The sequence below is a fragment of the Cyprinus carpio genome, chromosome A12 (genome assembly GCF_018340385.1).
Source record: "Cyprinus carpio isolate SPL01 chromosome A12, ASM1834038v1, whole genome shotgun sequence".
In the NCBI taxonomy this organism is placed as follows: Eukaryota; Metazoa; Chordata; class Actinopteri; order Cypriniformes; family Cyprinidae; genus Cyprinus; species Cyprinus carpio.
In genome coordinates, this window is record NC_056583.1 from 10,026,487 (window position 1) to 10,050,936 (window position 24,450).

The 24,450-nt window shown below is 41.6% G+C and overlaps 1 pseudogene; it reads left to right on the forward strand.

The window, feature by feature from the left end:
* LOC109101448 overlaps positions 1-24,450 on the forward strand; it is a 46,783-nt pseudogene that overhangs the window by 3,288 nt on the left and 19,045 nt on the right.

Genomic DNA, 24,450 nt, shown 5'->3' on the forward strand with positions numbered 1-24,450 from the left:
TATACATTGTATTATGCATACTCTGAATCTGTTCTAAAATAAAAATAAAAAAATAAAAGAAAGGAAGAAAAGAAAGGGGAAAAGATGACAAACAGCAAATATTACATTTGGATCTATTTGCTCTATGTATGTCAGCACTGGCTGCCAAATAGGGAAAAAAGTGAATCGTAAACATTCAACATGTTGAATATTTACGACCAGAAATCATAATGTGTGCGTGGAACCTCGAAGACAAACGCGTTCGGGATGGGTGATACCGCTTATTTTGTTTTTAATATGATACCGATATTTTTCAAGGCAGTATCGTCAATATCGATACGATACTTCTATACTAAACTTTTAAATTATGAAATTTATTACATTACTAAGAGTTAAATGGGTAATGATAACCACTTAACTTTATGTTTAAAACGCATTTTAACATTCAATACGCCTTAATTGTGACTTATAAGGTTATATTTTTGGATTAAATATGTTTTTGTTTACACATGATTCAGATACTACAGTTGAACTATGGACATTTTAGTAAAACCATGGTTCATTTTCATAAGGGACTGACACTGAAAGGCTGTTGCATGCATAAAATGCAACCTTTTTATTCTGACAGTGTATGATTTCTATTAGCAATACAGAATAGAACATGATCAATATTATCTTTCAACATTCAATTTCAATAAATGTAATTGCACAAACTATGTAGGCTACAATTTCAGTTTGTTTATTGTGAAATAACTCAAACATATATATGTGTTTTTCATTATTTAGGGCTGCCTTTCCCAAAAGCTTTAATGCTTTCTTATGATACTTTTGGGAAGCGCAGCCCTGTTTGAATGCACTGTCAGAAGTGAGTGAACGCTCTCTGTGATGGATTGGTTCTGTCTTGCAACATTTGCGTGTGTTCGGATCAGCAGGAAAATAGTTCTATCCTACACAGTTATTTGCTAACACAGGTTATTCGTCCAATTCAATGCATATTGTACACATTATTTTATTTTATTTTTTGTTAAATAAACAAAATCACTGGTAAACAAAACACACCTTAGTATCGATATTTTTTGTTTGAGTTCTGATACTTTCGATACTCACGTCAGTATCAATTTATCGATATTTCAGATCGATATGCCCATCCCTAATGCATGTACAATCTGGAGATTATCAAGTGAAACGAAACAATATCCAATCAGAAAGTCAGCTGACAGAAGACGGAAGCATAACAAACACTGTCATGGCAATTTCTTCCTGCCTATCGTCTGCCATGTTTATTCTCAAGTCTCAAGAGATTTTGCAAGATTGCCCGTGTTCACAGTCGGGACTCTGGTTGAAAATCTGTGGATGTGTGGTGTGCTGTCTTTGTCACATCACAGCACACCACACACTATAGGAGCAAATTGATTAAATCTAGGATTTTCTGTCTTCGTGTTTGTGGTCTCTCACATTTTGAAAATCTTATAAGATTTTAAAAATCTTTTAGTGCGTACCCAGCATAAGCAGAGTTCTGTAGTTAATCCAAATATTGCAAGAATAGGAGAAGGATTAATAGATTAACAAGCTTAGAACAGGACCAAAACAGGTGTGTATGATTAGCTATTTCAACTCCACACCAATCATGTCTGCCATTGTTTCTGTTCAAAATATCCCTGTAAAGTCACATTTTATTATTTTATATAACTTTAGAAGTAGTCAGTTTATAGTAGAGCTGAATGGACATTCCTAATAAAGAGATCATTTGGAAAAAAAATTGCCATTAATTAAAAAACACAAACATCTGTGCTAGGGTCAAAGGTCATCTTCTGTCGCATTCATATCTTAAATGCTTAAAAATGTTTAAAAGCTCTGTCATGAGCCCACTATTGGTTTCCATGCAATTTGCCAAAAATCACCACTAAAAAACAGAGTCGGGTAAGAAAATAGAAAACCTTTAGTTAAGGTTGTAAAACATTCAAACATGAGATCCATTGGAATGTATTCATTTAAAGACTCAGATTATACACAAAATTCAATGCACATCTTCTGAATCATCTTAGCAGAATTCACTCTTTCTTAATAGTTGAGTTTCACAATTACTAGACCGCTGAAGCATTGAAAAGAAGTGTGAGAAACCCATTTTAACCTCAAAAGGTTTAGAGAACAAGACATGACAAAAGACAGAAAGCGCAGAGCTAAAAATAGGCAACAACTTACAAATAATGATACTATTTTATATACTTATACATGAGTATGCAAATAGTCCCTACAAGTGGTAATGACAAAAAACATTTATTTTTAATTTATTTTGTGTCTGTGAAGCTGATTTTGAACAAATAAATGTAGGTCAAATTGACCCTAACACAATAGAAATTATACAATAGAAACAGGTGTAAGTTATGTTTAATTCTGTTTTAAAACAAATTTTTGGTGGGGGTTTTTTTTTTTTTTTTTTTTTTGGTCAGCAAATTTCATGGAAACCAATAGGGTCAATCCCAACAACAAAGTTTCCACAGTTCTCTAACACAACCGGTGGGTTGAACACTAGCCAGATTGTATGTTCAGTAGGCTCAGATCTCCTTTCAAATGCACAAGTCCACCTCTCCTTTACATCCATTCAGACTTGCCCTGGACCAGTGAGCTTCAGAAACCCCATATCTCCATCTTAAACTGTTTTCCAGCTGCTTAACGGGAGTCACGGCTGCAGGTCTAGCATCAGGGTCCAAAATGGGATTCTCAGTGTGACGTGTTTGAAATGGTAAAACATCAGTCCTTAAGTAAAATATGGAAATGGAAGAGTCAGGTCTGGGCCCTCTGGGTGTTTGAGCTTCTGAGAAACTGTTAATAATGCAGGGTGCGAGGAGAAAGAAAAAGAGCTGCATCGCAAATTAAGGGATGAATGAAAAATGGAATGAGACAACTGAAATGGTGGAGGAGCTGCTAGCGAAAAAAAGGTGCTTTAAATGGTTGTGGTGTCACGCACAGAGCAGCAGAAGTAGGGCAGAGGCGGATGAGTCTCTACGCCGTTGATACGCCATGAAACGGCTGCACTGGAGTAGAAGAAAAAATAATCTGAAGTGGTCTGGATGGAGATGGAGGCCATGTGATCAATGTCACAGTGCAGTTGCACAGGACTCCACATAACCAAATGCAATTTAGAAGATGATCGAAACCCTTAAGAAGTGCGAAAAGTAAGTAAAATTAATTAATGCGCAAATTATTTGCCAGTTTTCCTTTTAAATACCCATTCAGAGTTGGAGGTGAGAATTTTTAATTCATTTTATCATATTTAGTTGAAGTTTTTGTAACCTTTTGTGACCTACAGTATCTGAATCTATACTCTTTGTTTTTGTATTCATAATTTCAATAAATGGGTCATCTATCTGAGATGTAGTTTTGTCTATTTGGCTTCTTAATTTTAGATGTAGTGCCTTTGGGACTGATTCATGAGCGAATTGATTGTCCAGAGCAATTTGTTTAAATTTGTTAAATTTTTTAACTACAACATATGCCAGATCAAATACATTGTAATTAAAAAAAAATTATTAAGCAAGGATATTCCACCCCAAAATGAAAATTTTGTCATTAATCACTTACCCCCATATCGTTCCAAACCATAAAAGCTCTGTTCGTCTTCGGAACACAATTTAAGATATTTTGGATGAAAACCTGGAGGCTTGACTGTCCCATAGACTGCCAAATACTCCATCTACCATCAGACGTGCAATCTGGATTATATGATGTGATGAGATTACTTTTTGTAAGCGAAGAAAACAAAAATAATGACTTTATTCAATAATTCCTTTGTCAACGGTCTCCTCTGTGTCTCTCCATATCACCATATGCTGTGTATGCTCTTCTGTGTCATCCACGCCACAAGGATGCGCTGTTTTATTTCAAATCAAAGCTAAATACACGTAGAAACAGCGCATCCTTGTAGTGCGGATGATACAGAAGAGCATACGGTGATATTGAGAGACACAGAGGAGATCGTTGACCTTGACACTGTTATTTATTTGGCAGTCTATGGGACAGTCTCAAGCCTCCAGGTTTTCATCCAAAATATCTGAAATTGTGTTCTGAAGACGAACGGAGCTTTTACAGGTTTGAAATGACATAGGGGTAAATTATTAATTATAACATTTTCATTTTGGGGTGGAGTATCCCTTTAAATAGATTTAAAGTGACAGTAAATAAATTTTTTGTTTGTTTGTTTGTTTGTTTTTTACTTTCTATTCATCAAAGAATCCTGTTTTCATTGTTAATGATAACAATGAAATGATTATGCTGATTTGGGCCCCTAAATCAGCATATTAGAATGATTTATGAAGGATTTATGAAATTGAGGACTGGAGTAATGGCTGATAAAAAAAAATAAGCTTTGCCATCACAGGAATATATTACAATTGAACATGTATTAAACTAAAAAACTGTTTTATTAATTGTAATAATATTTCACAATATTGCTATTTTACTGTATTTATGATCAAATTAATGCATGTGAGACTATTTTACCAGCCCCAGACTTTGATGCTATAGTCTTAATATGGCTAGAAAGGTTGAGAAAAAGCTTTATTTTCAGAAATTATGGCATCAGCCAATACATAGATAAAACATGTTCAATTTGTCTTCATTGTCCTGTTTGCTATGATGTCACTGTGTTAGTGGTCTTATTTGTAATGACAGCAGCTGGACAGTTGGGGGCAGCAGGCAGGTATGAGCCACTGGCACTTGCTGAGATGCAATCTGGAAATAATTTTCACAGATTGGAGCTGAATGCTGAAAAAAAAAAAAAAAAAAAATGAATGCCTCACACTTCCTGCTTTATCACAGCATGAATCCACAGAAATGTCTTTTGACCACAATCTTTAGGTCTAATGTGTGTGAAAGAAATTATGAATGCAAATGTAAATTGTTTGGAATTGTTTCAACACTCAAAGTATGCTATAGGCAACTCTAACTCCAAAATAAGAGTATATTATTTACTTTTTTATACTTTATTGTTCACCCCAGAATTTATAAACTTTGACACAAAAACAGCCAAAAACAAAAACAGCCAAAATGCCTTAGAAAAAGAATCCATAGATGATAAAAAGTTATCATTGTAAATCACATTTTTGATGAAGTAGATGATTCTTCAATGTAGCAGCATGTAGTGATTCACGGCAGTGATCATATTCCACATGAATTCTTTTACATATATTTTCAGAGGTTGATTCAACTTTGAAAAATTCAAAATGAGCCAAGGCAAAGTGACCTACATCTTGAACAGTTCTTTACATGGCTGTTACATGCGCTTAGAGTTTGTATGTGGTTATATTAGCTGAATAGCCATAGAAACCAATGAAATCCAGAGCAGCCATATTTCTTTTAACCTGTATGCAGTGACAATCACGTCCTTACAGCCCTGCCCTTCCATTCAGTGGCCTTTGGTTTTTCCAGTGGCTTTGTATGTGCAGGGGAAATGAGGAGGAAATATGAGCGTGTATCCTTTTCAAAAGATGAATGAACTCTGGGCTGTGGTGTGCCTGATGTAGATCGGAGCCCTCCCTGGACTTGACTCTGATTTGTTTCCTCTTAATATATTACTGAACATTTTGGGCTTGCGGTTTGACTGAGATTATGGAACATACGTTTGGGCCTTAGGTGCTTTGCCAACTCTTGAGCGTTCAGTTGCAGCTGACTTCCTGACAGATTCTGCTCGCTTCTTGGCCAGAAATTCCCCTCCTTAATGTTTAGATGTTTTTCATCATATTCTGCAACTACTTTCTTCCTTAATTCTTTCATTCTAGCTGTCTGCTGTCACTGACATTCTCCACCAGCTGCCAGAAATTAACATGAAAGAGTGGAATGCAGCTTTTGCAAGTGCTGGCACAGTCCCTTTGAATTGAAGTGACATAACATGTTTGAGTGCTCTCAGACCTCTGATTTCCTCCATAGTAACTCCATATCACTTCATGGACATTTTCTAGCTTAGGAAACATGCCACAAGCATACACACACACACACACACACACACACACACACACACCCTAAGCCTACACATGCAATAACACAAAATAAGGAGAGTGCATTTTTGAACATAAAACACTGAGGTTGACTCTTCCTGCGCATCAGAGGATGTAATCTATAACAGGTGGTTGGGCCTGTTCTCCAGTGAAGCAGTAAGTGGCTGAATAAGTACATTTCAAAATTAGAATCTGATCAAAATTCACTTCCACTTTGGCAGGCTTGCTTAAGCCTATGCAGAACCATTTCTGCTTTTGTGGTTAAAGACAGAGAAGACCCTAAAGAGGAAGTTGACCCAATGCCTACAAAAACGGTTTAGATTTTCTGCCCTTTCTCCAGTTAAACATTGAGTAAATGCTTCCTAAACCATATTATTGTTCATTATATACACTGCTATTCAAAGCTTGTGGTCAGTAGGATTTATTTTTGAAAGAAAAAATACTTCAATTCAGCAAGGATGCATAAAATTAATTAAAAGTGTGAGTGGAGTCCTTAAAGTTACAAAAGCCTATTTCTATTTCAAATAAATGGTGTTCTTTAAACTTTCTATTCCTCAAAGAATCCTGAAAAACAATGTGTCAGTGTTACCACAAAAATATCAAGCAGCGCTGTTTGCACTTTTCTGTTTTCAGAATTGATAAGTATTGTTTCCTGCAGCAGCAAATAGGCATGTTAGGAAGATTTCTGAACAATCATGTAACACTGAAAACTGGAGTAATGGATGTTGAAAATTCAGCTTTACCATCACAGGAAAAAATACATATTTAAACATATTAAAGTAGAAAACAGTAATTTTAAATTGTATTAATATTACTATTTGTACTATATTTTTAATTGGTAATACTTCTTTCAAAACGTTATCAAATCTTACCGACCCTAAACTTTTGAACTACAGTAGTGTACATCTATCTGCTCATTCCCTGCTGGGAAAGTGGGACATATTTCTTTTTAGGTGTTTGTTTATTTATTGATTGATTGATTGATTGATTGTCTTCATAATTCCTATCAGCTCTTTAATATTACAGTCACACTTCCTCCAGGCTATGTAGTGCAAAGTTTACATTCCCCTTCCATGTGCTGAATGACCACACTTAACCTCTTTGTATGAGGTTAAAGCTGTAAATCATAACTCCTGATTCAATTAACGGCAGTTTATGGGCCACTAATAAATGCATTTATGCAAACTACATCTTGACGACAAAAGCAATATTGATGTCTGCATATAGGAGACTTCTGTTACTGTCAGTAAATGATGGTATGCCCACACCCTTTCCTATTGTGTGTTTTTACTTCCTGTACGACCCGTGTGCAGGTCTGTCAGGGTGCACCAAACACAGCAAGCCTTTGTGCTTATAAGTGATTACGTCATTGTGCTGAAATAGGGCATTTTTGCAGCTAACCTCTGTGTGGCCGGCAGTTACACTCATGCAGATCTTTTCCATGGCCCAGATCCCCTGACAGCCTTGAAACTCTGCTGATGTTGAGAAACATGATTCTTCATTTCTAATGAAATTAAAGCTCTATTTTTGGCAGTCTCTCTCTCTCTCACATGTGGTAATCAGTCTCCCTGGCTGCATTATTCGATTTGGGGTCTGGCTGTGCGAGATAGGTAGCATGCTGATTATTTCCCTTTTTTCCAGTTGCTTTTAAAGAGTGTTGTTAATCAGCAGATATGATAAAAGGCATGACAGGATTCGTCGTTAAACTTAAAATGGCGCATCTTTTGTTCCCCGCCATCAAACATACAGTAAATATCCAAGATTTTCGTTTGGCTAGCAATTACCTTGAGCTCCTCCCATCCTCAGAATACAATAAATGTTACATCATCCTCCTCTTGGTTAGAGATTCTCTTTTTGTCTCTCATCAAATGGCTGTCTGGGTCTGCTGCTTTCAAGTCTGGCGTGATGTAATGCCTTGTTCTGACTCCTGATGGAAAGGCACGCTTATTTCCCCTGCACTGTCTGGGTGTTGTGCGCTAAATGGATACTTAGTGCTCCTCTCTCCACAGCTCTCTCAAAGGCACTCAGGAGACCAAACAACAGAGCGATAGGGTTTTTTTTTTGTGTGTGTGTTTTCTCGTCACTCTCTCTCTTTATAATTGGGTCGCTTAACCCAGTCAAAGTAGCGCTTCGCTTGTTGTTGACACTTGATGTGGTACCTTTGTTCTGTGAGTCACCTTTTGATGCATCAGACTGTTTTGACAGATCATGTCCATTTTGAATGAAAATAACGGTGGGTAGTGCTAAGCATTTTTTTTTTTACCATTGGTGAATAAGCAGTTCATTTAGATTTGTATGTCAGAATAGGAGTGCCACTTTAAAATAAACAAAGAAATCATTTATCAGTGTATTAAAAAAAACATCATTAGACTTTTTTTGAAATAAATGACATAAATTGACATATTTAAAACAGTTTATTTACTTTTATTCATATTTAAAAGTAGTTATTAAATAGTTACTTGTGTGCAATACATGCAATAAATAATGCATCTAAAATATATAATACATATAAAATATATTTAAAAAAACAGATTTTTCTTTGTGTTTTCCTTTATGTAAATGTGGTGGTAAAAGTTTTTTTTTTTTTTTTTTGTATCAAAAGTGCACGTCTTGAAATCTAGTCATAATTTTAATGATTGCTCCCATGTGTGAAATGTTCAATTATAGATTAATTCAATGCAACTTTTTGTGGTTGTTGTTGTTGTTAAAGGGATAAAAACAGCAAATGAATAAGAAAAGAAGCTGGGCAATGCAATTATTATTTAATTAACATTTTAAACATGAATTTATATAATTGTTTCTACATGTCTACAGTGGAGATCAAAAGTAGAGAACAACCTCCAATCTCCCCTGCTATTTTTTAAGCATGTTTTATAAATGAATCTGAAGCACAGTATAAAAAACTTAAATGAGAAATTTGAAAAAGAAATTAGAGAATTACAGATACCTCCAAATTATTGGTGTTAATATGGCACCTAGTTCTAATTTTCTTAATTATATGACCAAGCCTATTTAACTGGCAGCATTCCTCTAATTTTCACTGAGATTGCAAGATGGTAGGCTACTCTAAGGTGACTGAAACCCTGCAACAGCAGGTTGTACAGATGAAGGACAAAAATGGATGAAACTTTCAGCTACTGCACAAGAAGTTGGTCATTCCAAATCTGTGATTTCTTGAATATTACAATGACACTGATTCAGTCAAGTACCCCAAAAAGGTTGGTTGTCTACATAACACTAATGCAGGAGAAGGCAGGATAAAGCGGAGAATCAACATCACAACTTTATGTTTACTTACATTTCACTGCTAGTCATATGCTCTCCATATAACCATGTATGTGACAAATAAAAATCTTGAATCTTGAGAATCTCAATGGGGAATTGGTTCTACACTGCAGCTGGAATTTCTTGCCAGTTCCGTGCTGAACAGGGTTAGGATCTGTCTCACCACGTTTAAGAGAAGTCGGACTGAAAGTGCACTCTGCAGTGACGAAGCCACTCATCAGTAGAAAAGATCAAAAGGCTAGACTAACCTTTGCTGAGGAGCATGTTGTGTGGACAGAGGAGAGTGGCTCCAAAGTTTACTTCAGTGATGAAAACAAGTTTAATTTATTTGGGTCTGAAGGGAAAAATATTGTTCAGCATCAAACTTGGAAAAGTCTGAACCCCGAGTGTGTAAAGAAGTGAAAGGTAGAGGAGGAAGTGTCATGGTTTGGGGGATGTTTTCTGCAGCAGGAGTTGGGCCTCTTAAATAGATACATGGCATGGTGAATGCATATGTTTTATCAGAACCTTCTTCAGCAACATGTGGTGCCTTCCCTGCAAGCATCTCTCAATCAGCCTGCAATTTTCATGCAAGATAATGCTCCCCGTCACACTGCAAAATCGGTAAAGCAGTTCCTTGAAGCTAAGAGCAATGAACTAATGAAATAGCTGGCCCAGAGTCCTGATCTAAACCCAATTTAAAATCTCTGGAAAATCCTTGGCAACAAAGTTATGGCTAGGAAACTCACCACAGTTACTGAACTATGGAAGAGGCTGGAAGAAGAGTGGACCAAGATCACACCAGCGCTGTGAGAGAAACTAGTGATAGCCTGCGGCCGCAGATGTGCTGAAGTCATTCAAAGCAAGGGCCTCTACACTTCCTACTCATTTCTGACAGTTTTAACAGTCCAAATTTTTTGTTGTTATCTTCTATCATGCTATAGTGGTTAGTGTTCTCTAATTTTGATCACTGTGTTTTCCACAAAATAATGTTTTCTGTTTAATGTATCTGTTTATTTTGTAAAACATGTTAATAGAACAGCGGTATAGAACAGCTAATATTCCTTCATTTTTATTTATTTTTTTCAACATAGAGTGGAAGTCCATGGTAACTAAAACTGTCTGGTTACCAACAAACATTCTTTAATGCTCCTCAGAATAAAGTTGTGACAATTGGAACAATTGTTGTATGTTTGTTGTAGTGGGGGGCAGAGAGGGGGAACACACCCGGGGTTAATGGCATGTGAAAATGTTTGCAGGGGTTTACAAGTTTATTAAAGGAAAGTCAAGTTAGTCTCAGATGTCTGTCTTTATTGAATAGAAAAGACACATAAGACAAAAGTAGGTCATACAGGTTTGGAATGGCATTTGCATTGAGAGTAAAGAGTTAGCATTTTTGAGAAAACTATCCCTTTAATTAAATAATAAAGTAATATTTTAAAGTCGACATGAAACAGAAGTTGTGATTGTCTTTTCTTTCCTTATTGTAACATATATTCAAGTGAAACAGCTTCTTAAACGAGAAGAAATGTATGGTGGGATTTAATTTGGTCAATCAGGAATTGATTGGATTGTTGGATCATTGTTTTTTGCTATTGCTGTGATCTCATGTGAGTAACAAGACACACATCATCAGTGAAGAGAAGAGATGCCATTGCAGAAGGGAAGTTATTTTGATTAAAGATTACGAGAGCCCATGATTTTTTAAAACGTTAATGATGTGCACAGATAAATCATTTATAACAAACACTGCAATATTCCATAAAAATAGGAATTGTCAATTTTGATTTCATGGTCAAAGCTTAATTATTGATTTATTTACAGTACATTTTTTAGTTCATTAACAGGGTTTTTCTGCAGCAGTAGAGAACAGAACTTATTTTATGATGTCAACCATAACATGCCTCTTGCACATTTGTTGCAAAAACATGCTTTTTTGCATGCATTTCAGTGTCTTTATACAAACCCCATTCAGGAAATTGTGCATAAAAAGAGGAAGATGTAAGGTGCGCAAAGTTAAAATTAGAGTCACACCCAGAAAAGAATACACCAGTCAAGCATGTGAGAAACTGAGCCCAAACCTCAGTTGTGAGTGTAAAATCATCTGCTGCCTGAAGAGGCTCACTGTGACTTCAGAGGCTTGAGATAATCTCACCCCTGCAGTGCCAAGAGCGAATGCCATTTTGGGGTAGTGCCATGATCTGTATTTGGATTAGAACAGAAGATGAATGAGCAGTGAATTGCTCTCTAAATTAAGAGGAATTTGTGATGCAGAGAAAGAGCTTCTTTTGACAAGGCCGGGAAAGGCTCTGGCTAAGTTGTGCTCCTAATAGAAGTTCTCTTGCCAAGCCATCTTAAAACTGTAATGATCTTTTAAAGTAATTTATAATTTTGTCATCAGATCTGTTATGGACAGTACCTTGATTTCAGCAACCCAGGCTCACTGGAAAAACACGCCACTACCACTTTTTTCCTTTTTGCACAAATTATTATTATGGGGCAGCTTTAATATAATGCATGATGCATAGTACATGATTTGTAAACTAATACATTTTGATGTTTGCATCACATAACCAGCTCCATATATAATAATGTTTTTAGTTTTTTTTGTAGTAAACTTGCTCTGTAGCATTGCACTTGCATTGGTGGAGCACTCAGGTAGGAGTCTCGTGAAATGCAATTCATTATAAAAGAGCTCAAAGACTAAAAGCTACGCTAAAATTGCATTCAAATGCTAAAATTGCATTTAAACTCTGCTGGTTAGATTTAAGTGGTAATTTATTTTCAAAACCAATATATATAGAGCAGAAAGCACTTTTTTTACATTTCCAAACTGACACAATACATACAACAAGCAACTTTAAACAGAAGTTGCCAGAATCACATTCATTTGTTTCTGATAAAACTGAACACACATTTACATTGCACTTTGAAAGTGTCACAGAACATGCAAGTAGCAACATAAAATAATTTTGCAGCAATGTCACCACCACAGGCACGTTTTTCCAATGAGGCTGGAAAGGATTTTAGATAGTTGCATTAAAAAAAATGTTGCATTACATCCAGAAAGCTGAGTTGTAGCACTCCTGAAGTAATTTACTATAATTTAGATAAACAAATTGATTTCATTGCCACAGTAGAGCACCTTTTATTTGCTCTTTGAATGAGTCTGGAGTTAGAAATGGAATGTATTGATTTCCTATACCACATCATTGAAAGTCCACTGCAGCGCCAGACACACTATACACATTTATGATGAAGGCTTTTAGCATTGTGCATTAGTTTAAAACAGGCTTTTACGCTGTAACATGGATTTCAGCTTGCCATGTTGGGGCAAAATATTCTGTAAAAGAAATAGGTCACCTTTGACCTACTGCTTAAAATAACCTGTGGCTTGACGTCAACACTGAAGCCCTCAGGTAGCTGCCCTAAATGTCACTGTTTAGTCCCAAATTACACTTGAGCTATCTATGAAACAAACCGCTTGGGCATGCTGGCAATCACCTTGTTTATCCAGCAGATATTTCAGCTGATTTTAGGGCAGTTTCTTCTTTGTTTACCTGGCTATACACAAAAGTGTGCATTATTGCCCAGTTTGCAGGGAAACCAAAAAAAAGTTCCTCCAGCAAAAAACATTAATAAACATCCCTGAAAACCTCTGCTGCTTTAAAGTGGCCTGCAGCTGTGGAGGCACATCCGTCTCTCTAGCGGCCAGGGCTCAAACTCCGGATATAAAGAGCTGAGAAGTTTTCATTTATAGCATCGGCCAAAGACTGTGGTTTATGGATGATCTGTAGTTGGCTCACAGAATCCTCTGTGTTATGGGCCAGTGCTGTAGGAGAAAACCTGGATGTGTGTTATAGTGAGGGCCATTATCTCTAATGTGTATATAAGCTTCTTTAATACATGGAGAACATTCTCAAGAACATCTTGTTGCAGATGAATTACAGCACAAATTTTGGTTCTTTGCACATTTAATCACATTTGGCAGACATCTGAAAAGATTGAGCATGTGTTAAAGACTTTGGCACATTCAAAACCAAAAATGCCATCATTTGAAGTTGGTTTTCTTTTCAGGCTAAGACTTGAAGGGCAAAACCTCATCCAAAGGATCAGCATTTAAGTGAATCCAGCCTATATGGAGACCATTTTTTTGAGTCAGTTTTAATGAAATCACATGGCAAATAAGAGTGGTGATTTATCAGTGTTTCGATACTAAATTTTTCAGACAACTTGGAGGCATATATAATGCTGCTGGCCTTTACTTCTTTAATTGCATACATGAGATAAAGTGCTTTCACATCCAGGTGGTTTGGCAGCGCTAGCTTCAGCTTGCCTTGGCACCGAGCGCACACATCTCATCTGCTTTATTTTTTCAAGTGACTCGAATATAACCTGGCTCTTGTGAGCAGTTGGAAAAGCAATTCAGGACTCTTCCCTCCCAACTTGCTGTACATCATCCCAATCACATGTCATTTGAGCAAATGTGTGTTGAAACGTGGTTCAATAGGAGCTACAGCTAATGATGGACCTCTCGCTCCCGTGCAAAGCCTCTTTGAATCTGAAAGGTGTCTGTCCCCCTCCACTTCACCTAGACTAATAAATACTTCTTATTGTTGGACACAGTTCACCAACAAGTGAATTAAAGGTTAGCTAAACAACATTTGACTCTCTTTTTTTATTTGGTTTTGTTTTGGTTTTGTTTTTTCCTCTCTCTTTCTTTTTATTTTCGGGAAGCTTTCCAGAATCTCTCAGGCAAACATTAAATCAACCTTTAAAGGGCTGAGAGATCATAAATTGGGAAATGGTTCAGCTCTCTTGTGCACTCTGTGTAGCCTTCCAGTATGCTGTGCTGCTGTGTGGCGTCCCAGAGGATAGCAGCAAAGGCCAGCCCTTCCAGGGAACAATGATGAATGCTTGGGAGTTGGTGCGCTTGCAACAATGTTGCCTCAAACAATGCCAATGTGAAAAAAATGACCACCCAAATTCAAAAATAAACTTGTTTTGAATTTCACTGAATGCTGGATGTGGTGTTTCATTCAGTATTTAAGCTTCAATCCAGTATGTCTTTTTTTATATGGACAGATCCATGTTGCTGCTTATTCTGAAAGAAAAAAATTAAGATTACCATTTTGTGAATGCTCTTTCTACTGAATGGTGCTAAATACAGTTAATGACACAAAAAAGAAAGTCATACAGGTTTGGAACAACATGAGGGTGAGTTAAAGGAATACTCCACTCAAAAATGTAAATAAATCATTTACTGACCCCACGCTGTTCCAGATATACATGACTTTCTTTCTTCAGATTAACACAAATGAAGATTTTTAGAAAAATAATTAATGTCTGTGAGTCCCTATAATGCCAGTGTATGGGACCTCTGAAGTTGATGCTTCAAAAACCACACTAGGTAAACATGGCGGTAATCCATGCAACCCCAGTGGATGAATCAGTGCAAATCACTAGGGGTGTGTGAGAATGCACGCATGACAAATGGCTGAAAGCAATGGTTTATATTTTTTCTTTTATACTATTTATTTGTATAGTATTTTTCTCACACACCTATTGTTTTGCTTCAGAAGACGTTGCTTCATCAACTGGGGTTGTATGGGTTGTGTTTGTTTTGCGTGGTTACTGAAGCCTCAGTTTTAAGAGACCTATCCACTTGCAATTTATGGACTCACAGAGATGGGTTATTTTTATATAAATCCACAGAAGAAACAAAGTCATTCGCATCTGGAATTGCTTGAGGGAGAGTAAATGATGATAGAATTTTCATTGATGCACTTTACCTTTAAAAACCACTGCAGAATAGACCCTCATTTTTCACGGTGGTATCTTTTGTAATCACTTCTCCAGCGCTGACCATCAAAGAGGCCTAACTCTACTTGACCATGGGACAGTCATACCTCCTAAAATGGAATTAAATCACATCCCCTGACACCCTATACTGATGTCTCCAATTATGCCACTCATTGACAAGGAAAAAATAACTTGATCCCCAAGACCCATTCCTTTAGGGAAAATTCACACGTGTTCCACAACTACTGCTGGAACAGTCCTGGCTGACTTTGTGTGCTTAGAAATGACACATTAGTAGCCAAAATATGCACTTTGTTTTGTGAGAAAAAATGTCCTTGTATCATAATTCATCACCTTCTCCCTTTTACCCCTCATTGATTGCCTGTGAACCAGAAAGGCTGTTGCAAAATAACTCTGGATTTATATTTTCAAGCCAAGCAGCATTTATGTGTAAACAGCCCAGCAAATGACATGCAGCTCTACAAGAAATCACAACCCAAAATGTTTACATGCAAATAGCACTTTTCATCAGCTTCATTGTTATGTTACCTATTGCTAATTATATCCACACAAATTCATTTACTTTACATACTTGATCCAAAGTAGAGTCTTCCTGATATAAAATATGGCTTTGTTCAAATAGACACATCTTGATGTCTCATGAGTGATTGATTTGAAACTTAGTAGTAGTAATGTAGTATTTATATTTAATTCAATTTAATGTTAATTGAATATTAATAATAAAAGTGTGTATTTAATTTTACACTTTGATTTTGCAATTACATTTGTCTTGCATTGTCCATCATCTTGGATGTAATTTTTTTTTTTTTTTTTGTAATGAGCATTTTGCAGTTGCCTTCTCTATGAAGGATATGTTCAGTGCTACTTTAGAATTTGGCCAAAAAAAAAAAAAAAAAAACCGGGGTACCTTAGAAGGCAGAATTATCATGCAGCCTGTGTTTTGGAAAAGTAGTGTCCCTTAAACACTTTAAAATGCTTCCTCCATAGAAAGAGGAAAGATGAGAGGATTGTGGATAAGGTTGAATACTTATTCAAGTTCAGATACTCCTCTCTGAAAACCACAGCATTACTGTTCGTGATTAATTTTAGATCCATTGTGTGTGTGTGTGTGTGTGTGTGTGTGTGTGTGTGTGTGTGTGTGTGTGTGTGTGTGTATATGTGTGTGTGAGTGTGTGTGTGTGTGTGTGTGTGTGTGTGTGTTTATTTGTGTATTTTTGTGTGTAGATGTAATGCAGATGTGCATAACTACCTGGGCTTGAGCCAGACTCACTCCTACATGTTCCCTTGGGTCCTTACTTTTATCACCCCATAGCTCAGTAATTCTCCACCCCCTTATGTGAACACACACACTTACACACATATGCTTCTGAGAGGAAGCTTAAGAAGGAAGCCTCATATCTCATGCTTTAGCATGAGACCACCAGACCTTTGGTACTGTGCACACAACTTCTGCATTCAAGTTTTAGATTTTTTGCTAGTTTTTTTTTGTGTGTGTGATTTTCTGTTGGATAAGATATCATAACTGCTACCTTTTTGCTGTCTTCTTATTCATGTGTAATTAAATGAAATGTTTGATGTCTTAACATTGACAAGTCAAGTCACCTTTATTTATATAGCATTTTTAACAATACAGATTGTGTCAAAGCAACTGTACAGCATTAATTAGGAAAATAGTCTGTCGATAATGCAACTTGACAATAATAAACACTCATTTTTCAGTTAAAGGTAGTTCATCATTGAATTCAGTGATGTCATCATCCAGCTCAGTACAGTTTAAATAGTATCTATGCAATCAAGTCAACGATATCGCTGGAAATGAAGTGTCCCCAGCTAAGCAAGGCAGAGGCGACAGCGACAAGGATCCAAAACTCCATCGGTGACAGAATGGAGAAAAAACCTTGGGAGAAACCTGGCTCAGTCGGGGGGCCAGTTCTCCTCTGGCCAGACGAAATCAGCAGTTCAATTCCAGACTGCAGCAAAGTCACATTGTGCAGAGGACTCAACTGGTTCCTGTGGTCTTGTCCCAGTGGCCGTCTAGGAGACAAGGTCTTTACAGGATATCTGGGGCTCATCTAGTTGTCCTGGTTTCCGCTGACTTTCGGGGCTGTAGAGGTCCTCTCTAGGTGCTGATCCACCATCTGGGCTGGATACGTACTGGATCCGGGTGACTGCAGTGACCATCTGATCTGCATACAGACTGGATCTGGTGGCTACGGTGACCTCGGAATAAGAGAGAAAGAGACTAATATTAACATAGATGCCATTCTTCTAACGATGTAGCAATTATCCGGTTTACCTAATTAATGCAGCCTAAAAATTATTTAATGGATTTGAATATTAGAAATGTGTTAGTGTGTTATGTGTAAGACAGGTTAAAGAGATGGGTCTTTAATCTAAATTTAAACAGACAGAGGGTATCTCTAATAGCATCAATTTTGGAAGTAAAGTAGTTCATAAAGTTGTCCTGACATGATATGTTGCTGTTTTTGATTTGGTCCGTGACTAGAATAATGTAAGTCAGTCATTTTGCAGACACATAATTGTAAAGCTCACAGTATTGATTAAGAATCGCTCTGTCAAAAAGCTGAATTTCATGAACGTTTCACCCACTCCCACATCAAAGATCCAGGGGCCGTAAGTGCAGGGCTCAACACATGCCCCGAGCGGCCAACTGGAAAATGTTAACCTTCTTTTCCCAAAGCTGCACACACACGCTCACAGATACTAATGTAGTCATTCTCACAGCCAAACACGTGTCAATGACTAGCCTCGGGATCCTGCAATAGAGCTCCAGACAGTTCGCTTTTTCAGGTTGGATGAGCAAGATGCTCACAGTCAGGTGATGGCCAATTTGCTGGCAGCTTATGATGCTTTGGTATTTACTTAGAGTAACTGGAGATCCAGGCTTTTGTCTCTTAATGTGCTTTCAAATGTGCTGCATATGTGTGATGGAAATTTAAAAGCAGGTGGTGGTTAGCGTTGCCCTATTTTCCTTTTTTCATTTTATCTACACTACTCTTGAAAAATTTGGGGTCAGTAAGATATTTTTTTTTTTAAGAAATAAATATGTTTATTTAGTGAAGACTGAATACTGTAAATATATATATTCTAAATGCTGCTCTTTTGAACTTTCTTTTCTTCAAAGAATCCTGAAAAAAATATCACAAAATATTAAGCACTACAACTGTTTTCAACATTTTATTTATAAAGGATCATGTAACACTGAAGACTGGATTAATGGCTGCTGCAAATTCCGCTTTGCCATTACTGGAATAAATTTCATTTTAAATTATAATAAAATACAAAATGGTTATTTAAAATTTTAATAATATTTCACAATATTGCTGTTTTTACTGTAAGCCTTGGTGAGTATAAGTGATTTATTTTAAAAACATTTTAAAATATCTTACCAACCCCAAACTTTTGAACAACAGTGTGTTTACATGCATAGTAGAAAAATGTGTTACATTTATTTTCTTAAAGCGATGCTTTACCTGAAAATTTGGTTCTGAAAACTGATCATTCTCAAATTTATCATAATCTCTTACTCATCCACATGCTATTAAAAACTTACATGGCTTTGAGTCCCTTTTTTGGTGAACTATCTCTTTAAATTTCTTAGAACTTTGTGTGAACAGATACTGGTTAAGATGCAACACAAATGCTACAACCTATATTAATTTAATAATTAGATTACCATTTGAAGATCCCTTTTGTTAATTCAGATTTGACAAATGAAGTCAAACTCTATTGGACTTATTTATTTAATAATGTTGTGTTAAATCTTTCTAATATTATGGAAGTTGCCATATTTTACAAACCCGATTCCAAAAAAGTTGGGACACTGTACAAATTGTGAATAAAAACAGAATGCAATGATGTGGAAGTTTCAAATTTCAATATTTTATTCAGAATACAACATAGATGACATATCAAATGTTTAAACTGAGAAAATGTATCATTTGATTTTGAAAGTTGATTTTAAATTTCACGGCATCAACACATCTCAAAAAAGTTGGGACAAGGCCATGTTCACCACTGTGTGGCATCCCCTCTTCTTTTTATAACAGTCTGCAAACGTCTGGGGACTGAGGAGGCAAGTGTCACGGTGTCTGTTCTGTGTCTCCCTGGGTGGCCACTAGAGGTCTCACTTCCCCTTATCGTCACCCCACTTTAGAACTGCATTTACCTTAGTCTTGTCTGTTTCATCACTGCTCATTGCACTCAGCTGTCCGTGGTTATCAATCATTGCACTCAGCCAATTCCCCGTTAGCATTGTAATTTCCCTGTGTATAAATACCCCGGTTGTTCTGTCATTGTCACGGAGTCCTTGTTGAATGTCACCCTGGTTTGTCGTGGTTCTCGGATGTTGTGTATGTTTCTTGTTTCTGGACTGCTTACCTGGATTGTGACCTTTGCCTGGCTGGCCATGAGATTTGGATTATCCTAATAAAACATACTGCAATTGGATCTACCTGTTTGTGTGCGTGTCGGGACAGAAGGACTCCGTCATGCCTAGATCCAGCGGTGTGGGATTTCGAATCGGTTCCCCAGCCACCATGGAGGAACGGAGGGGGAGATTCCGGAACTTAACCACCCTTCGTCAAAGGGGGAGTGAGGTGGGTGGCCTGGCGCAATTGTTTTGGACCATGGCGGTCGGGATGGGTTATAACGATGCAGCACTGAAGGACTTTTTTAACAACTGTCTGGATGACCCTTTACCTCAATGGGAGATGAAGGGGCTGGAGATCCTAGACTTTTGGGGGTTTACCCATTACCTGTGCCATCGTGCTCAATGGGATACTTCGACCACACCTATGTCTCCAGAGAAGAGGGCCGCCAGCCCAGCGCCACAGCACAAGCTGGCCGCCAACCCAGCGCCACAGCACAAGATGGCCGCCAGCCCAGCGCCACAGCACAAGATGGCCGCCAACCCAGCGCCACAGCACAAGATGGCCGCCAGCCCAGCACCACAGCACGAGATGACCACCAGCCCAGCACCACTGCACAGGAGGGTCGAATCTACACCTGTGTTGGCAGACAAGTTGGTTGACTCAACGCCTGAGTCTTCCGTCAAGGAGCCACCGGCACGTCGTCATAGAGGCCGCAGGAGGAGGAGACAGGCGTCAGCCGTTCCTCAAAGCCCGGAGGACGTTCCCGAGCAGGCCGCTGCCGTCCAGGAGGACGTTCCCGAGCAGGCCGCTGCCGTCCAGGAGGACGTTCCCGAGCAGGCCGCTGCCGTCCAGGAGGACGTTCCCGAGCAGGCCGCTGCCGTCCAGGAGGACGCTCCCGAGCAGGCCGCGGTCGTCCAGGTGGAGGTGTCCAAGGTTCCCGAGGCGGTGCCCGATGCCGAGGCCGTTCCCGAGGCGGTGCCCGATGCCGAGCCCGAGGCGGTTCCCGATGCAATGCCCGAGGCCGAGAAGGTGGCCGAGACAGAAGCGGTTTCCCGATGCTATGGTCGAGGCCGAGGCGGTGCCCGAGGCGGTGCCCGATGCCGAGGCGGTGCCCGAGGCGGTGCCCGATGCCGAGGCGGTGCCCGATGCCAGGGCGGTGCCCGAGGCGGTCCCCGATGCCAGGGCGGTGCCCGAGGCGGTGCCCGATGCCCAGGCTGTTCCGGAGGTCGAGGCGGTGCCCGATGTTGTTCCCGATGCCGAGGCGGTGCTCGATGTTGTTCCCGATGCCGAGGCGGTGCCCGATGCCGAGGCGGTTGTCGAGGCGGTGCCCGAGGCGGTCCCCGATGCCGAGGCGGTGCCCGAGGCGGTTCCCGATGCCGAGGCGGTGCCCGAGGCGGTTCCCGATGCAATGTCCGATGCCGAGGCGGTGCCCGATGCCGATGCGGTGCCCGATGCCGAGGCGGTTCCCGATGCAATGTCCGATGCCGAGGCGGTTCCCGATGCGGTGCCCGATGCCGAGGCGGTGCCCGATGTGGTTGCCGAGGCGGTGCCCGATGCCGAGGCGGTGCCCGATGCGGTGCCCGAGGCCGAGGCGGTGGCCGAGGCGGTGCCCGATGCCGAGGCGGTCCCCGATGCTATGTCCGATGCCGAGGCGGTGCCCGATGCAGAGGCGGTGCCCGAGGCGGTTCCCGATGCAATGTCCGATGCCGAGGCGGTGCCCGATGCCGAGGCGGTCCCCGATGCCGAGGCGGTGCCCGAGGCGGTGCCCGATGCCGAGGCGGTCCCCGATGCCGAGGCGGTGCCCGAGGCGGTCCCCGATGCCGAGGCGGTTCCCGATGCAATGTCCGATGCCGAGGCAGTGCCCGATGCCGAGGCAGTGCCCGATGCCGAGGCGGTGCCCGATGCCGAGGCGGTGCCCGAGGCGGTCCCCGATGCTATGTCCGATGCCGAGGCGGTGCCCGATGCCGAGGCGGTGCCCGATGCGGTGGCCGAGGCGGTTCCCGATGCAATGTCCGATGCCAAGGCGGTGCCCGAGGCGGTGCCCGTTGCCGAGGCGGTGCCCCAGGCGGTGCCCGTTGCCGAGGCGGTGCCCGATGCCGAGGCGGTGCCCGATGCGGTGCCCGATGCGGTGCCAGAGACGGTTCCCGATGTAATGCCCGAGACCGAGGCGGAGGTCGAGGCGGTGCCCGATGTTGTTCCCGATGCCGAGGCGGTGCCCGATGTTGTTCCCGATGCCGAGGCTGTGCCCGATGCCAAGGCTGTGCCCGATGCCGAGGCGGTGACCCGATGCTGTTCCGCAGGTCGAGGCGGTGCCCGAGGCTGTGCCCGATGCCGAAGCGGTGCCCGATGCTGTTCCGGAGGCCGAGGCGGTGCCCGATGCGCAGGCCGAGGTCGTTCCCGAGGCGGTGTCCTTGTCCAAGGCCGTTCCCGAGGCGGTGCCCGATGCCGAGACCATTCCCGAGGCGGTGCCCGATGCCGAGGTCGTTCCCGAGGCGGTGTCCTTGTCCGACGCCGTTCCTGAGGCCATTCCTGAGGCCGTTCCTGAGACCGTTCCCGAGGCGGTGTCCTTGTCCGATGCCGTTCCTGAGGCCATTCCCGAGGCGGTGCCCGATGCCGAGGTCGTTCCCGAGGCGGGGTCCTTGTCCAATGCCGTTCCTGAGGCCATTCCTGAGGCCGTTCCTAAGACCGTTCCCGAGGCGGTGCCCGATGCCGAGGTCGTTCCCGAGGCGGTGTCCTTGTCCGATGTCGAGCCCGAGGCTGTTCCCGAGGCGGAGCCCGAGGTCGTGCCCGAGGCCGTTCCCGAGGCGGTGTCCTTGTCCAATGCCGTTCCTGAGGCCGTTCCTGAGACCGTTCCCGAGGCGGTGCCCGATGCCGAGGCCGTTCCCGAGGCGGGGGCCCTTGTCCAATGCCGTTCCTGAGGCCATTCCTGAGGCCGTTCCTGAGACCGTTCCCGAGGCGGTGCCCGATGCCGAGGTCGTTCCCGAGGCGGTGTCCTTGTCCGATGCCGTTCCTGAGGCCATTCCCGAGGCGGTGCCCGATGCTGTTCCGGAGGCCGATGCGGGGCCCGAGATGGTTCCGGAGGCGATACCCGTGTCCAAGGCCGTTCCCGAGGCGGTGCCCTTGTCTGAGGCCGTTCCCGATGCCGTTCCCAATGCCGTGACCTGGCCATCGCCACAGCCTGCTCCTTACTGGCTCCCCGATTGGCAGGTTCCGTTCGGGCCACTCAAATGGCGAATTCCTCCCTGGCCGTCTGCACAACGAGAATGGACTGATCCACCGTGGCCACCTGAACTGCCTGGCCCCTCGTGGTCCCCTGAACTTTCGGGTCCACCGTGGCCACCTGAACTGCCTGGTCCCTCGTAGTCCCCTGAACTTTCGGGTCCACCATGGCCCCCTGATCTGACCGAGCCACCTGGGCTACCAGGGGAGCCATCACTGCCGGTCCCAGTTCCCCTACACGGGCCTGGCCCGCCATCCCTCCCCCTGTTCTGCCTCCACCAGTCCACCTCCCTCCTGGTCTCTTTGTTTTGTGGTTATTTTGTTCTGAGGAGCATCTGGTAGCTGCTCCTTAGAGGGGGGGTAGTGTCAAGGTGTCTGTTCTGTGTCTCCCTGGGTGGCCACTAGAGGTCTCACTTCCCCTTATCGTCACCCCACTTTAGAACTGCATTTCCCTTAGTCTTGTCTGTTTCATCACTGCTCATTGCACTCAGCTGTCCGTGGTTATCAATCATTGCACTCAGCCAATTCCCCGTTAGCATTGTCATTTCCCTGTGTATAAATACCCCGGTTGGTCTGTCATTGTCACGGAGTCCTTGTTGAATGTCACCCTGGTTTGTCGTGGTTCTCGGATGTTGTGTATGTTTCTTGTTTCTGGACTGCTCACCTGGATTGTGACCTTTGCCTGGCTGACCATGAGATTTGGATTATCCTAATAAAACATACTGCAATTGGATCTACCTGTTTGTGTGCGTGTCGTGACAGCAAGTTGCTCAAGTTTAGGAATAGGAATGTTATCCCATTCTTGTCTAATACAGGCTTCTAGTTGCTCAACTGTCTTAGGTCTTTTTTGTCGCATCTTCCTCTTTATGATGCACCAAATGTTTTCTATGGGAGAAAGATCTGGACTGCAGGCTGGCCATTTCAGTACCCGGATCCTTCTTCTACGCAGCCATGATGTTGTAATTGATGCAGTATGTGGTCTGGCATTGTCATGTTGGAAAATGCAAGGTCTTCCCTGAAAGAGACGACGTCTGGATGAGAACATATGTTGTTCTAGAACTTGGATATACCTTTCAGCATTGATGGTGCCTTTCCAGATGTGTAAGCTGCCCATGCCACACGCACTCATGCAACCCCATACCATCAGAGATGCAGGCTTCTGAACTGAGCTCTGATAAAAACTTGGGTTGTCCTTGTCCTCTTTAGTCCGGATGACATGGCGTCCCAGTTTTCCAAAAAGAACTTCAAATTTAGATTCGTCTGACCACAGAACAGTTTTCCACTTTGCCACAGTCCATTTTAAATGAGCCTTGGCCCAGAGAGAAAACGCCTGCACTTCTGGATCATGTTTAGATATGGCTTCTTTTTTGACCTATAGAGTTTTAGCCGGCAATGGCGAATGGCACGGTGGATTGTGTTCACCGAAAATGTTTTCTGGAAGTATTCCTGAGCCCATGTTGTGATTTCCATTACAGTAGCATTCCTGTATGTGATGCAGTGCAGTCTAAGGGCCCGACGATCACGGGCATCCAGTATGGTTTTCCGGCCTTGACCCTTACGCACAGAGATTGTTCCAGATTCTCTGAATCTTTGGATGATATTATGTACTGTAGATGATGATAACTTCAAACTCTTTGCAATTTTCTCTGAGAAACTCCTTTCTGATATTGCTCCACTATTTTTGGCTATATAAATGAGGAGGAATACTGGCTTCTCCCTACCCCATTGGTCCCGCCCAGCTCTCCTTCGTCAGCCAGTTCCTCCTCACCAGCGTCGGG